A 16,465-nucleotide genomic window follows, 5' to 3' on the forward strand; every position below is an offset into this window, starting at 1 on the left:
AGTGATGACTCTCTTTGGACAAGATTGGGTAGGCGTCAGTAGAAGACGTGAGGCGGAGCTAGAGTGTTGAGGGGACAATGGCTGAGGAAGCCATAATGGCGACCGGTTGCAAGCAGCTCACGCTTGAGCATTTTTTTCAAAGACGAAAAGCATCGACCAATGCTAAAGAGCACATTGATGACGACGATGATGGTGATGGTGACTCAGAGGTTGACGCCGAAGTTGGAAGCGTTGACGCGGCGGCTATGATCACGTCATAAAGCCTCACCGGCTAGCGATGCTAACGCCGGAAAATGCGGAGCACAACCGAGCACGCTCAGGCGGACGTTCAATCGGACGACGAAGAGTGCCCCGAGTCCAATGCATATTCATCGGAGGAGTGGGTACAGTCTGATCACGGAGAAGACACTAGTTATGGACTACGATGCCACCATGAATGGAGCAGATAAGATGGATCAACCACCCGGTATAGGAACTGAAGGACATGAGGAAGCCAGACGTAACACCACCGTAACATCACCGTATCATGATCCTGAGAGTAGACTTGATGGCAACATGGCCAAGCACACACTGCGGTATATAATTCCTATTCCCCGGGAAAAAAAGCCAGCAAAAAAGTGTAGCGTCTGCAATCGCAGTGAAACTAATCTGTTGTGCAAATCTTGCTGCGTCTCCTTGCACGCAGGGGAGTGTTACAAAAAGAAAAACTGTATTTGAAACATCCACACAATTGTAAATAGAACCACGGTTGCACACATTTGTAAATAGTTTGCAAAATTGTTTTGTTAAATTGTTACACTGTTGAATGTAAATAAACGTATCTTGCTATCAAAAACACTTTTTGATTGTTGGTGGTAGTGTTTTACAGAAGTAAAGCACTGTTTAGGTGTTTGTGGCATCATTCATAGAAAAAAAAGGTCTCAAATTCACTAGAGTGCATGAAATAATATCGTTTCACAAAAAGCTTGATTTCTCCGTTTTTTGTTTCAAAACAGAGCATTTGGGTGAAACTAACCATTTTCTATTGTTGATTATTGAAAAACAGAATAAGGTAGAAACAAACTTTTTTTTCTGATGAAAGATGAGAGTCCAATCTTTCATTTGGTAGTATGTGTGTTTCCATAGTCCAAACACAAAATTTTCTGTGGACCTTGAAAGATCAATCAAAATGCTTAAATCGGCTGGCACTGACGGCTTCCCTTTTCTGAAAACGTCTGGCAGTCAAAGAGTTAAACAAAATATAGAAAAATTGGTACATTTTGTTTATAAGTAAACAGATGTTTATTCTTCCTCTGTTTTAATTTTTCTTAGCAAGATACGGTATCCAATCACTGATGGGCTATTTTTAAAACAGACTTCACACGTACACTTTTTTTTTTTTTTTAATAAGTAGGCTACAATGCCAACTAAACACCCAAGGCACTCATGTTCCTTTTGTCTGCTCCCCCACTCCGCTGCGCTCATGACTGCGCTCACTAATTGAAGATAATTGACATCAAAGACTGCTTGTTAAGTACAATGCAAGCTTTTATTTTGAAATTGACCCTCAAAGCGCACGGTGCACTCTAAAAAAACCTGGGTTATTTCATTAACCCAATTCATGGGTTGTTTGTGTTGGGTCAAATTGTTTTAATTATTTTGTATGAAATAACGAAAGTTTTGGTTCAAATTAACTCTTTCACTGCCACTGACGTTTAAAGACGTCAAGTAAAAACCTACGCTTCACTGCCAATGACGTCAAAAGACGTCATCCAATGATTTTTTAATTTTTTTTTTGAAACGGGTAGAGGAAACCCTTCCGCATGTCTGGTGAAAGTTTCCAGTCTGTCTGTTGTTCCTAATGACTATTTTTGGCCCCTAGAGGGCAGCGATGACTCTCTTTTGACAAGATCGGGTGGGCGTCAGTAGAGACGGAGCTAGAGCGTCGAGCAGGAGATGAGAATGGAAGACAAAGGAAAAATGGCGGCCGGTCGCGAGGAGCTCACGCCCGAGACGTTTTTTTCAAAGACCAAAAGCATCGCTGAAAAAGCACATTGTTGACGACGATGATCATCATCGATGATGAAGATGAGGGTGGTGACTCCGTGGTTGAGAAGCATTGACGCGGCAGTAGAAGACGTTAGATGGAGCTAGATGGAGGAGGGAACGGGCAATGGCAAGCGTTTGCAAGCAGCTCTACACTTACAAGACGAAAGGCATCGACCAACGCTAAAATAGTACATTGATGACGACGATGATCATCCTCGATGATGATGAAGGTGAATCCGAGCTTGACGGCGAAATTGGAACCGCTGACGCGTGGCGGCTATGACGGTGTCGTAATGCGGAGCGCAACCGAGCACGCACAGGCGGACGTTCGATCGGACGACGGAGAGTGCCCCGAGTCCAATGCATATTCATCGGAGGAAGTGTGTACAGTCTGCTACTTGCTATTTATTCCCCGGAAAAAAAGGCGGTCAAGAAAGTGTAACGTTTGCACGCGAAACGGACAAAGTGAAAGTAAACTGTTGTGCGAGTCCAGCGGCGTCTCCTTGCACGCAGGAGAGCGTTACAAAAAGAAAAACTGTATTTGAAACATCCACATAATTGTAAGTAGTACCACAGTTGCACACATTTGTAAATAGTTTGCGAAATTGTTTTGTCAAATTGTTACACTGTTGAATGGAAATAAACGTATTTTGCAATCAAAAAACACTTTTTCATTGTTGGTGAAAGCGTTTTACAGAAGTAAAGCACTATTTAGGTGTTTGTGGCATCATTCATGGACAAAAAGAAGTGTACAATTCACTAGAGTGCATGAAATAACATCGTTTCACAAAAAGCTCTTTTTCTCCGTTTTTTTTTTCTGATGAAAGCTGAGAGTCCAATCTTTCATTTGGTAGTATGTGTGTTTCCATAGTCCAAACACAACATTTTCTGTGGACCTTGAAAGATCACTCAAAATGCTTAAATTGGCTGGCAGTGGGGACAACCCGTTTCTGAAAACGTCTGGCAGTGAAAGAGTTAACCATAATTGGTTCATATGCCCGTGACGTTTGTGTTGGGTAAAAAATAAATAAAAAATCAAGACCGGCGGCCATGACAGCCATCGCAGCCATTCCCACACCCTGTTAATATTTGGGCGGGGCCGCCCAAGTAAAATGGCCGCCGCCAGTTTTCTAGAAAATTTACCATGTTTTCAAGACTATAAGGCACACTTAAAAGTCTTAAAATATTCTTAAGTGTGCACCGAGTTCCGGAGACGTTTTCCTTCAAGACAAACATCAAGGTAAATTTTGCTGTGCCAGCGCGCATTTCTGACTGGTGGGCTGGTTCACGCTTGTTGCTAGTTGGCTGCTGGCTTATATTAAGGTACAGCGGGAGTCGGAGGGGAGAAGGCAGAAGAGAGTTGCAGCTGTATGTACTCAAATGTGGAAATGGAACGAGAAAGTGAATAAAAAGAGAAAATAAAACGGCAAATTGCAGTGTGACCGCCTGTCTCCTGTACTCCATTCCGTCTACCGCGTTCGGACCCCACCCTTCTGGCGACGTGCAGCCGCCAGGCGCTATCCGAGGAGACGATTTGAACACCGGCCGAGACCAAGCAGGAAAGGATAACAAAATACTGCCGGTATTTGCATTGTGCAAAACAACATTGATTTGGCTAAGAAACTCCGGAAAATGGCATCAGCTAAGAGACATGCTTACAAGGCACAATTTAAACTGCAAGCTATCAGTTACGCGGTTGTACATGGGAATAGAGCAGTCGCGAGATAATTCCACATCAATGAATCCATAGCCAAATTTCCACCGCAGGACGTTCAGGTATGAGGAGGGGGGTAGGGACTTTCACAGGAACCGTCCTCTCAGACGGCCCGCTTGTGGCTGTGTCTCCACTACGGAGTACGACCCATTTCACGACATCACGAGTTTCGATCGACACGTAAACGACGTGCGACAGTTTCTACCGTCACCCAAGCACCGCGCGACGAAAATCACGACGAAAGACTTTAGGCGGTTGCTGTTTTTCTCTGCTTTTTATTTTATTTACTTGGCGTGGATGAATGGTGGTTTGAGTGAGAGGAGACGGCGTTTAGATGAAGAATTTGAAAAGGCTGACTCGCAAGTCACAAGCTTCGATCGACACGTAATCGCCTTGCAACGGTTTCTGTGACGTCACCCAAGCAAGGCGCTGCAAAAATCAGAACAAGGAAAGAGAAAAACTTGTGGCGGTTGCCTTTTTTTTCTGCTTTTTTTTTATGTACTTGGCATGGATGAAAGAGAAAAACTTGTGGCGGTTGCCTTTTTTTTTCAGCTTTTTTTTTATGTACTTGGCATGGATGGATGGTTTGAGTGAGAGGAGACCGCGTCTAGATAAATAATTTGAAATGGCTAACAGTAGAGTGGAACGAAAATAGGCAAAGGATTATTATGTTTTGGTGGAAGAGACTTAACCCGAGAATGCATCATCGTCGCGCATGAAGACAAGATAATTTTTTATATACATTTTTTTTAGCCAATCAGCACGAAAGCCCGACCGGGAATTTATCGAGCCGGCGAAGTACCTACTCTCGAGTAGGACCTCCGCTCGTATAAGGCGAACAATGAGAGAAGGCGAACACACTCCACCAAAACAAACTGGGAGGCAGCGCCGGCTGGACAAGGTACGCCACGGTATGTGAATGGATTGAAGACGTCTGGGTTAAAGTGTCGGATGTTTTTCATTGTTTTGCTTTCTTCTCTGTAGGTCCCAACTCAAGGACGCATTTGTCGAGGAAGGACGCATCACACACAGATATTACTCAAGATGAACTGAGCGAGGTGTGCAGACTTAAGTCTGGGATTGATAACGATATGAATCAATGACAATCATTGCAGTGCCGTTTAAGGACCCGAAGATCATGGGCATCCAGTATGATTTTTTGGCCTTGACCCTTACACACAGAGATTGTTCCAGATTCTCAGAATCTTTTGGGTGACGTTATGCACTATAGATGATAATTACTTTTGGTTATTTATATTTCCTGATATTTCTCTACTATCTTTCTGCGCAACATCGGAGGAATTGGTGATTCTCTACCCATCTTCACTTATGAGAGACACTGCCACCCCGAGAAGCTTTTTTTATACTCCAATCAAGTTGCCAATGGACCTCATTAGTGATAGCTGGTCTTCCAGCTGTTTTTTTTTAGTGCAATTGACTTTTCCAGCCTCTTGTTGCTACATGTTCCAACTTTTTTGAGATATTATTTTATATCAGTTTTTATTCACAATTTGTATAGTGTCCCCACTTTTTTTGAATTGGGTTTGTATATGACTGATGCGTATAGTAAGAATCGATGGGGACTGGTTACTAATAAGGCATGGCTTCTACTCATCAGCCCTTTTTTTGGATGTTAATGTTGAAAATGATATTATGTGATCGATGTAACCTGTAATAATGTGTCCGAAAGGAAAAAATGAATAAAACAAAACATTATTAATTTCGGTCAGAATTATCTCATAATATTTTCTCTTTAACCACCGCAAAGCACTTTGTGCACTTTATGCTTGCAGTTTGTGCTTTGGGATTGTGTATTCACGTCTGATCCATCCCGACCCAGTTTTTTTCCACTTATAATCCGATAAGACAGCCTTATTGTATTTGTATTATTATTTTAATATAAAATAAGTGCAAAAAATATGGAGTCACTGAGTAATGTTAAAACAACATTTTTAATCTGAAAATTCACTAGAATGCATGATATGCCAGTGGCGTCGATACTTTGGCACTTTAAAACGCCCTGTTCTGATGAGGAAATGAAGACCGCGGAAGTCGAACTGTCACACGCACGGTGCGTTCAGTTCAGGTAAGTACACTTTGGGGGTGTTAAAAAAAATAGATTAGGCAATATATCGCGATATTACAGTGCGCACTTCTCGAATCGATTCAATATGCAGCCGTATCTTTTTTTAAACATCAATCTTTTTATGGGAATATTCAACAAAACGTCTTACTTAGTGTTAGGATTCACACATTAAGCATGGAAGAATGTTATATTAATGGAACATTAAGGCCTTAATATTTTATTTCAGTGCTGTTCAAACATGAAACAGACTGCAACCTGTTTGTTAAATGCAGTGGCTCAGTTATAAGCCTGAATTTTCAGATAAATAAATACATTTTCATACAAATCTTACAGTGTACATGTACAAGTTTACTGATAAGTATTTTCTAAATTTGAGGGGGGTGGGGGATTGCAAGAGAGATTCGTATCGCGATTATTCGGTATGTTTTTTTGCATTTACAGTATAGTACAGTATTTAAACAATAAAAATACCTTACCTGTTGTGGTGTGATGGCATCAGTGGATGATAAATGCTATATTAATGCTAGCTTTAGTTCAGTGCTGAGTTTGTGTATTTTACATTGGGCATATTGTTAGACTAAGCGGTCCTTGCGTGCGTTGTTTAACGTCAGGCACGTTGTTGAACAGCTAAGAGGGGTCCTCGTGCCAGTATTTACAGAAGTAGTGACTATAGCAAGAAGTAGTAACTATTGCTCTCTCTCATCTTCTGCCGATGTTCCTGTTATCGTCCACCTTTTTTTGTTCCTGTCCGTCTGGCCAGAACAGACAAAAAGGACTTCCCACGCGGCATTTTTGGTTCAAGAAATGACCAAGTGTCTCGGACTTGGCGATCGTGCTTGTGGGCGCAGTGTAAAGAAGCCAGCACGCGTCCGCACGGTCAGACGGACACATCCTTTTTGTTTGTTGTTTTCATTTTTCCTATTTTCTTTTTTTTGATGTGCTCGCCCCATCTCTGCAACACCAACTTCCCCGTGACCCCGTCGGGGCCGAGCCACCACAGTTGAACGGACACACGCAAGTCCAGTGCGTCCCGCCGCACCTGCTCTCCGGGTCCCATCTTGGCGAGAGCGGGTTCAACGGCTGATCTCCCTCGGGACGTCGACACGCAGCAAATCTCGGCTTCAGGTGATTGGCCAGCTGAGGCGCGGATCTCCCCGCGCGCCGAGAGGACAACTCCAGCTGAAGACCTGAACGCTGTCGAGCTGTGTCGCGCGCGTCCGACTGCTGAGCAATTTTTCATAATTTTTATTTTTGCCTTGTTTTTTTAGAACTGTTTTTTTCCTGTCTTCTTTCTTCAACCGATCTTCCCTCCGTCGCTCGATCCAACTCACTCCAGTAAGTTGCACGTCTCATGACCAATTTGACATATCGCTGGTGCAATGTCCATTTCAAACATCTCACAGATTTGGCAAGTCAAACCTTTCCTTTCTACCTCGTTAAATTGTTCCTTTCTTATTTCTACTAGTTTACTTTTATTTTTTATTTTCTCCACCGTATGATAGTTTAGGTAGACAGTATTGTGATTCTGTATGTGTGACCGTAGTGAATAAATGCATGTTTTGTTTTTAATCTAGTTCAGTCTCAATCGTGCTTGTGTCCAAGTGGATTAGTAATTCTTTTAGTAATTCAAAGAACCACAAACTTTGAATGTGGCAACTTCAGATTATGAATAAATAAACGAGAATTTGGATTTTATTCGTTGTGTTTTTCCAAACTAAAAGTAAACAGAACGTGGTGCCCCTATAAGCGATTGGGGAAATTACGACTTCCTCAATCGCTGATCAAATTACTAATTCGTCCAAAAGACAACATCAGTTATCGCTACACATATATGTATGTATGTATGTATCTTTTTGCCTTCCAGTGTAAATTTAAACCGGAATATACAATTTGGGTGTACAGTACTGTTGCAGTATTGTTATTCATTACTTAAATTTTCATCAAGAACATCTTGCTTCAAAATCCTATATATCCAATAATGTGTGTCTGAGTAATTTTTTATACTTTCATTCAGCACTCCTGAATGCTCCTGAACTCCTGAGCAAAATTTATCTCTACTTCAGCATCTTACTTCAATAAATAGTCTTTAGCATAGATAGTATTTACTTCTTCGCTCTGATTTCTACTTACTTACATGCTGTCATTATAGCAACATCAGAATTACTTAATATTCAGAATTCATAAGGAAGCAGGTTAAACAGCTCTTCCTTATCTCCTCTAACGCCGACTCTTCCTCTTCCCATTCTTCTGTTTCCTTTTACCACAACTATTAGTCGTTACCACTTATAATATATGCTTATGTCTTAAACCTTTTAATAATCTTTTCCTCTTCAATGCCAGTGCTTATCAGGTCCTGCTGGGGAGGATCCATTCACTCATCAACAACAGGAGCTGAAACAGAATTTTAGGAAATCTTTTTTCAATGTTACTAATCTTTTATACAAATCTTAGGGCTACATTCAATACAACATTGTTAAGGCTCTTACTTACAATTTTTGTGTTGTTCCAATTAGGATCGACATGAGTCACTGTCAAGTTTGTTAGTACATGCAAACACCACAATAATATCTAGTAAGTATTTTTAAATTTAGTCAATAAGGATTTAAAATCACTACCTATCAAATAAATAGTAAATAGTCTGTTTGAGTACGTAATCGTCTTATTCTGTTAGAAAGTCATGAAGTCATTGCAATTCCACATAGAAACTTCTATAATTCAAGTGATATTTTTCATTCGCACAAGGCCTTCAGTTAACTTTGCAATTTGGGAGTGTAGTCAAAAAAGGGAGTGTAGGTTAGGTGAATTCTTGTGGAGTCACTCACTCAGGGTCAGACTGATAAGGGAGAAACAGAGGCCTTTCATATGACACACACACATCATCAACACCACCACCAGTGTTCTAAACACTTTATCGAATCACAATCTGAATTCATCCACCAATTCTGCACTTTATTTATTTATTTATTTATTTTTTACTTAACTCTAATATCATTTACATTTCAACATACTGTTTCTTCTTATTCATTTATTTTATCAGTCTTATTTCACCTCATACCCTTTCCTCTTCTCCATCTTCAACTTATCTGCCTATCTATCCCTTTTTAACATTCTCATTAATGACTGATTCACATTCAAACATACGGCCAACTTCTGGTGCTCCCACATGTACCTAATGTAGTGAAGTAGCATAATATTAAGCATGAAAATGTCCTTCTTGCTTAACGTTAAATCAGCCCTCTACTTCGTTTCAAATATCACTCATCATTGATTACCACTCAGACCCAGCAGTACATTTTCTATACCACTATATTATTATTATTATTAGCACAATAGTAACCCAAAAAGAAAATATTCTCAAATGCCATTCTTCAGTAATGCCATCAATATATCAAAAGTTAGAAGTACATTTTCATAACTTTAAGTTGTTTAACTTTACTACCTCCTTATTGAATGAAACTAATACTATGTGACCTATACATGCAAAACTACAGCAATAGACAAATTTGCGTTCTTATAGCCCTTAAAAACTTCATTCAATTATTAAATTCAATGTTATAACACCTTTTTTCCGAAGTTATTTTTAAAAATTAATTCACCTAAGCAATCATCAGAAATCCACATATTTGCCTGCCACTTAATAATTTTTTTTATTGCCAATCAAACCTAAAAAAGAAATTGTGTGATTGTGTAATAAATAATTTACATCGGTCGCCAATCATTTTCCTACTATCTGTACTCTTGTCATATTAAGTTAAAAAGAAAAAATTCATCTCAAGGAAAATACGCACAGAGCAATTGTATTTCTTCATCAAAATCTCCTCTTTCATCTATGGCCCTTTGTTAATTACTAATTATTAACTTATTTTTATCCCTTAATGACTTCATTTTTATTTAACTATTCTTTCTCTTTTCAAACACAACTTAACATGTCTAATAGTTCTCTTCCTGCATGCCTCCAGGACACATTTACAATAACCAATTCCTCTCAACAAGGCAACCCAACCGGGGTCTGTGCAATTCTCACCTCCCCCCTCTCTAAAGGGGCGGAACAATCAGCAGGCGTCGATCAACTCCGCTACAAGAATGGCACAAGAACAAGCACGGACCGACCACCGATTGGTCACCACTCACCAGATGGGCGTAATCATAAAACACACTCATCCCCTCAGGATTAGTCAGTGAATAGACGCCCCCCTTAGTACATATATTCACCATTCACAACAATGCAAATTTTAACTTACTTTTAATTAGTACTATCTCATATCAACTCCCTCGAGTACCAATCCATCCAATTAAGCCCCTTAGTTATTCAAGTTAACCTTATTCAATCCCACAGTGTTTTTATTTTATAAAAACAATTCTCACAAATTTCCCAAGGGCTGGGTATTAACCCCTGACAGGACCACTTCGGCTCACGTACCTCGGGTTTGACACACACCCAAAAAATTATTTCCAACTTATAATTATACAGACTTAACTCTTTGACTGCCAGACGTCTTCAGAAACGGGATGTCGCCAGTGCCAGCCGATTTAAGCATTTTGACTGATCTTTCAAGGCCCACAGAAAATGTTGTGTTTGGACTATGGAAACACACATACTACCAAATGAAAGATTGAACTCTCATCTTTCATCAGAAAAAAAAGTTTGTTTCTACCTTATTCCGTTTTTCAGTAATCAACAATAGAAAATGGTTAGTTTCACCCAAATGCTCTGTTTTGAAACAAAATACGGAGAAATCAAGCTTTTTGTGAAATGATATTATTTCATGCACTCTAGTGAATTTGACACCTTTTTTTCCCCATGAATGATGCCACAAACACCTAAACAGTGCTTTACTTCTGTAAAACACTACCACCAACAATGAAAAAGTTTTTTTTGATAACAAAATACATTTATTTACATTCAACAGTGTAACAATTTGACAAAATAATTTGGCAAACTATTTACAAATGTGTGCAACCGTGGTACTATTTACAATTGTGTGGATGTTTCAAATACATTTTTTCTTTTTGTAACACTCCCCTGCGTGCAAGGGGACGCAGCAGGATTTGCACAACAGATTAGTTTCACTGCGATTGCCCCTTCGCGTGCAGACTCTACACTTTCTTGCTGGCTTTTTTTTCCGGGGAATAGCAAGTATATACTGCAGTGTGTGTTTGGCCATGTTGCCATCAAGTCTACTCTCAGGATCATGATACGGTGACATTACGGTGATGTTACGTCTGGCTTCCTCATGTCCTTCTGTTCCTATACCGGGTGGTAAGAGATGTTCTGATCCATCGTATCCACTCCATTCATGGTGGCATCGTAGTCCAGAACCAGTGTCTTCTCCGTGATCAGACTGTACCCACTCCTCCGATGAATATGCATTGGACTCGTCGTCTAATTGAACGTCCGCCTGAGCAGAAGTGCTCGGTTGTGCTCCGCATTTTCCGGCGTTAGCATCGCTAGCCGGTGAGACTTTATGACGTGTTCATAGCCGCCGCGTCAACGCTTCCAACTTCGGCGTCAACCTCGGAGTCACCATCATCATCATCGTCGCCATCAATGTGCTCTTTAGCATTGGTCGATGCTTTTCGTCTTTGAAAAAAATGCTCAAGCGTGAGCTGCTTGCAACCGGTCGCCATTTTTGCTTCCTCAGTCATTCTCCCCTCAACACTCTAGCTCCGCCTCACGTCTTCTACTGACGCCTACCCAATCTTGTCCAAAGAGAGTCATCGCTGCCATCTAGTGCCCAAAAATAGGTATTATACTAACTAGATTTGCTTGATACTTTCAGCACAGCTGGCCAAGGCTTTCCTCCACCCATTTCCAAAAAAAAACATAGTGAACGTCTTTTAACGTCTTTGGCACTCCTCCGTAGGATTTTACGAAATGTTATTTAACGTTTTTGGCAGTCAAAGAGTTAAAAACACACACACACTTAGAATTGCCCAATTTTTGGCAGCGTTGAATAGCAAAACAAATAATTAGTCCAATATTCTCTCTGTTAAATAAACTAATTAAAAATATAGATTTGAACACATACTGCCTGCATGTTCATCTAGGGAAAGCATTTGTCATTTGAGATATTGCTCTTTATACTCACACGGGTTGTGGGGGTGCTGGGGCCTATCCCACACCCTGAACTGGTTGCCAGCCAATCCAGGGCACACATAGACATATAAGATTAATTTGTAAAATGGTAATAAAATTAGGTTAATGGTGTAAATCAATACGTTTATAGTGGAAGGTTCATTCTACCTAGATTGTTCTATGTTCAATATACTTCAAAAATAATAATAATAATAATCTGTGACCTGTACAGTGTGGCCAATATAGCATAACTGGATATGTTGTAGAAATATTTCATAACTTGCAAACATTTGTCTGTGTGTTGCATAATTTAGACAGGTGATAATTGATGAAATTTAAATACCAGATTAGTCTGATTTATTTAAAATAGATAGTAATTAAAATATGTGCCACTCCCTTAACACTGACAACAAATATATGAATTAGACAATGGTTGGTGCTTTTTAGCGGTTAGTGGTTGTGCTATTTACTTAGCAGACAAAATCCCTATTGTGGGTTTGACATCACTTAAGTTCCATTGAGCAAAATCTATGGGGAGAGATTTGTCTAAAATCTCACAGTTTCAGGGGAAAACAGTTTGCTGACAAGCACAGGAAAAAAAAAAAAAAAAGTTGATGATCTAAAAACGAAAACCAGTTGGTTGTTAATTATTAGCCTACATGCAAATGCATTTTTTGTCTTCTGTATTTATAATTGTTCTTTAACCAAGAAAGTATACACAGGTATATTTTTATTTCTATCCAAATACCTAATTATTCACTAGAATTGAGTAGCATATCCGGATACCAAAATATTTGATACCTGTAGCCCTAATAATATTAATTTTGAGTTGTTTTGAGGAACGCCTACACGAGTTCTTTCACCACACACTCTTGTCAAAACTAGCTTGCACCCCATAAGCCAAATGCACACCCTGCACCCAAACTACAATTTTTTTCTAACATAAATAATATAGATTATTATAAATTCTATTTGGTCTAAAAGGTACTTAAATAATTATGTTTCCCCAAAAAATATTTCTTAATATTTTCAAATGCTTAAACATTTTCTTGTTTTAAACAACAAAAAATAATCGTTTTGAATAATTGGGATTTCAATTATTACCAAAATAATCGTGATTATTATTTTTTCCATAACCGAGCAGCCCTAATACCGTATTTTCACGACCATAAGGTATTTATTTATTTTTTCTGGAGAGCTCAGTATTGTTCATTCGGTAATTTTACCGATTTGGCATGTAATCATTATTGCTCTCTTCTTTTTTTTTTTTGTATGTGGGTGAGTATGTGTATGTGCGTGTGTGCGTGCGTGCGTGAGAGTGTGTGTGTATTCATTAGTTCACCTAAAACCTATTAAAAAATCCCATACCGTTCACCTAAACCGAACACTTCCAGCCAGAGTTGTGAGGCCGTCAGGAGACCCGAGGAAGGACCAAAGAAAAGAAAGGAAAGTGAAATCCAGCACCGACCAGACACCACCCACCAGGCCATCAACCAGAGTCCTTCACCAACCCCAGAGACATCTAAATTCCAACAAATCAGGGCGACATCAAGAGACCAAAGGAGAGACTGAGGAAAGGAAGGAAGGACAGACGAAGCAGAGTGAGATCCACAGACCCCAGCCCCCACCGATTCAATGACCTGAGGAAGAAGCAGATTGTGTCTGAGTTTCGATAGATGCTGGTGTGGTGGGATCTGGCATGCATGAAAATCTCCACCAAAGAGGGGAGCCGACGACCCCTGCCAGGACAGAGCAATCGCAACACCTCAGGGCCCCCCAGGCCGCGGCAGCGCCAAAGGACGACCCCCGGGCCCCGCAGGGGCCACCGGCCGGAGAGCAAACCCAGGAGCAGGAGCGCCCCACACTTCAACACGGCCTGCGCCCCCAACCCAACGCAGCAGGACGGGGCACTGCAGGCCCGCCAGGCACCCCATCGGTCCACAGCCCCCGCTCCCCGCATCCACCCCTGCCATCCACCCCAACCCAGCCCCAGCCACCCCCAGGCCCCCAAACGCCCAGACACCATAGCACCCCCAGCACCCCCCCCCCCCAACCAATGAATGTGACCCCACCCAGTGTATATACAAGACCATTAGGTATTATAAGGCGCAGTCACAGTTACGGGTGCAATTTCTGTGTTTAACACACACATAAAGCGCACCGCACTATTGGGCACAGACATGGTTAAACATACGCTAGCTCAAAACATATGCTATTATGCTAAAACATATACTAGTGCTAGTGCATGTTTTTAGAAAGGCAGTGAGCGGAACAAAACTGAGAGGCAGGGGAGGGGCTGAAGAACTCACCACCAAGTTGACTCATCCGGTCTTTCTTGTATCTAAGCAATGTGTCGCGGGTCGTCAGTCAGATTTTGGACCTTGGTCCACACACAAGGCGCACCTCACTATTAGGCGCACTGTCAATTTTTGAGAAAATTTAAGACTTTAAAGTGCGCCTTATAGTTGTGAAAATACTTTTTTTTTATATATAATTGGCAGATTAATCAGTAATCAGTATTTTTTCAGCGCTTTTGAGATCGCTTATTGCTTCACCATCTTAAGTGGCATAAGTTGAGAAAGTAGCAAAACGTGATGGTACGTTGAACACTTTTTTCTGTCATACTTCAACCCCACTACTACATTAGTAGAAAGTGAGTTTGTAACATTTTATTGCTTTGGGCTGCAATAACAGATATATGTGTCGCTCCTTGTCTGTTCATTAATTGTGCCAACACATGAACACTTCCCACAACAGTGAGGCTTTACTGGTCATCAGCGACTTAATTTGCCTTTAACGTAGCATGCTTCAATTTTTCCTTAAAAAGTTACTTCCTGCGTTTCACGACACAGTTAGAAGTCTCGGCACAATTTGTATCGTCACATGCCACATCATTTCCTAACATTCAACATTCTTTACTTTCATATGATTCCATATCATTGATATAGCTTTCCACATCATTCCACATTATTCAACAGTATTCCACATCATTCCATCAATTACATAATATTCAAACTCACTGCTGAAATCATTCCATTCATTCCACATAATTGCAGATTTTTCCAAATTCATTCTATATTATTACACACATTATTACATAGTATTCTACATCATTCCATATCAAGACACATTATCATTCCAAATTGTTTCACATTGCTACATATTATAATTATTATAACATACAAAGATAGGTACATAAGACATATTCCCTCTCCGTTACTACCCCATTTCTTGTGTGTTTAGTCTTGCTGATCTTCATGTCAAGCCATTGTTTACTTACTTACTTAACTTTATGTTGTCTTTCCCTGATTAGAAATATATTAATTTAAATGGACAAGATTTGAACTATAATCAGTGGTTTGTAGAAAGGAACGTTGCGGTACAAGACGACGCTGCTTTTTTTAACTTACAGTATTATTATCACCGTACATTTTTAAATCTACTGATGAATTTAAATGATAGATTATTTACATTTCCGGACTACATATGAAAGTATGCTATTACAGACAGACGAATGCTTAATTTAATGCTTTCGACAGCTTACCTTCTTCACTAGCATGACATAATAGATAGCGCAGCAAAAACTGTCTTGTGATTTAAACTATTTGTTTACGACATGATTGTAGCGACTCGGGTGCGTGCTCTGCAAATGCTGAGGGTTTAACGTGACCAGTATAACAAGTACAGTTCTCCAAACATAATGTCCCCATCAGTAAAACAGCATGCTATCTAATCGTTGAACAATGAAAATGTTTAGACGCAACGTGTACTAACCGGACTGTAGAAATCCTCATCGCCAGCTTGATGCCATAGTTCATTTACTGAAGTAAGTTTTCTGCTGGTAGGTAACCTGCCAGAAATCAAGTTGAAATGCTGGTTCAACTAAGCTAGCTTCGTTGCTATCGTTAGCTGTCTACCACGATATAGGGAAGCATTCTCTTCTGACATAAAACATTACATAATGCATCTAGTGGCATAGCGTTTCATATATTTTCAGAGAAATATATTCGGCGAAGTCTAGAATCTTATGTTTAGGTACAATGAACTCTTTAAACTGGCTACACTTGCAGATGTTTTCATTGCAGAATCAATTTTCGTCTACTAACTGGCAGATTCGTCACTGTAGCTGGCTCAAGGATCCATGACTGAGTGTCCCGATTTAATGGATGAAGTGATTTGGTGTACGTTTTTTGTACAAAAAAATATTTTTTTTAAAAGGGGAAAATTACGAAATAGATCAAATAATATCTCTTATCCTAAGCCCCCCTCTCTCTCTCTCTCTCTCTCTCTCTCTCTCTCTCTCTCTCTCTCTCTCTCTCTCTCTCTCTCTCTCTCTCTCTCTCTCTCTCTCTCTCTCTAATTGGTCTATATTTGAGCCCGAATCTAGACGATACAATTAATCAAGTACATACTAACTATTAAATTAGAAAAATAACAGTAGGTTGTATAAATGATGGCAAAATGTTGCATTACTACGTTTTAAACGTAAAAGTAATTGATGAATGTACAGTGTAGTTCATATTTAGACTTGATTTAGACGTCTAAATCAAGTTCTCATTTC

General features: G+C 40.0%; 1 protein-coding gene across 4 annotated transcripts in view; it reads right to left on the bottom strand.

The window, feature by feature from the left end:
- The window catches only part of fbxw2 (F-box and WD repeat domain containing 2), a 132,756-nt gene extending 116,643 nt beyond the window's left edge, over positions 1-16,113 (bottom strand). For 2 of the 4 annotated variants that reach the window (XM_077585990.1, XM_077585988.1), the window contains exon 1: positions 15,679-16,075. The gene's annotated coding sequence lies outside the window, so the exon portion shown is untranslated. Of the gene's footprint in view, positions 1-15,678 lie in introns of all 4 variants that reach the window. The other 2 variants (XR_013296660.1, XR_013296661.1) reach the window with 2 other exon arrangements.
- Positions 16,114-16,465: the final 352 nt, after the last annotated feature.

This window comes from Vanacampus margaritifer, chromosome 14, assembly GCF_051991255.1.
Source record: "Vanacampus margaritifer isolate UIUO_Vmar chromosome 14, RoL_Vmar_1.0, whole genome shotgun sequence".
Classification (NCBI taxonomy): domain Eukaryota; kingdom Metazoa; phylum Chordata; class Actinopteri; order Syngnathiformes; family Syngnathidae; genus Vanacampus; species Vanacampus margaritifer.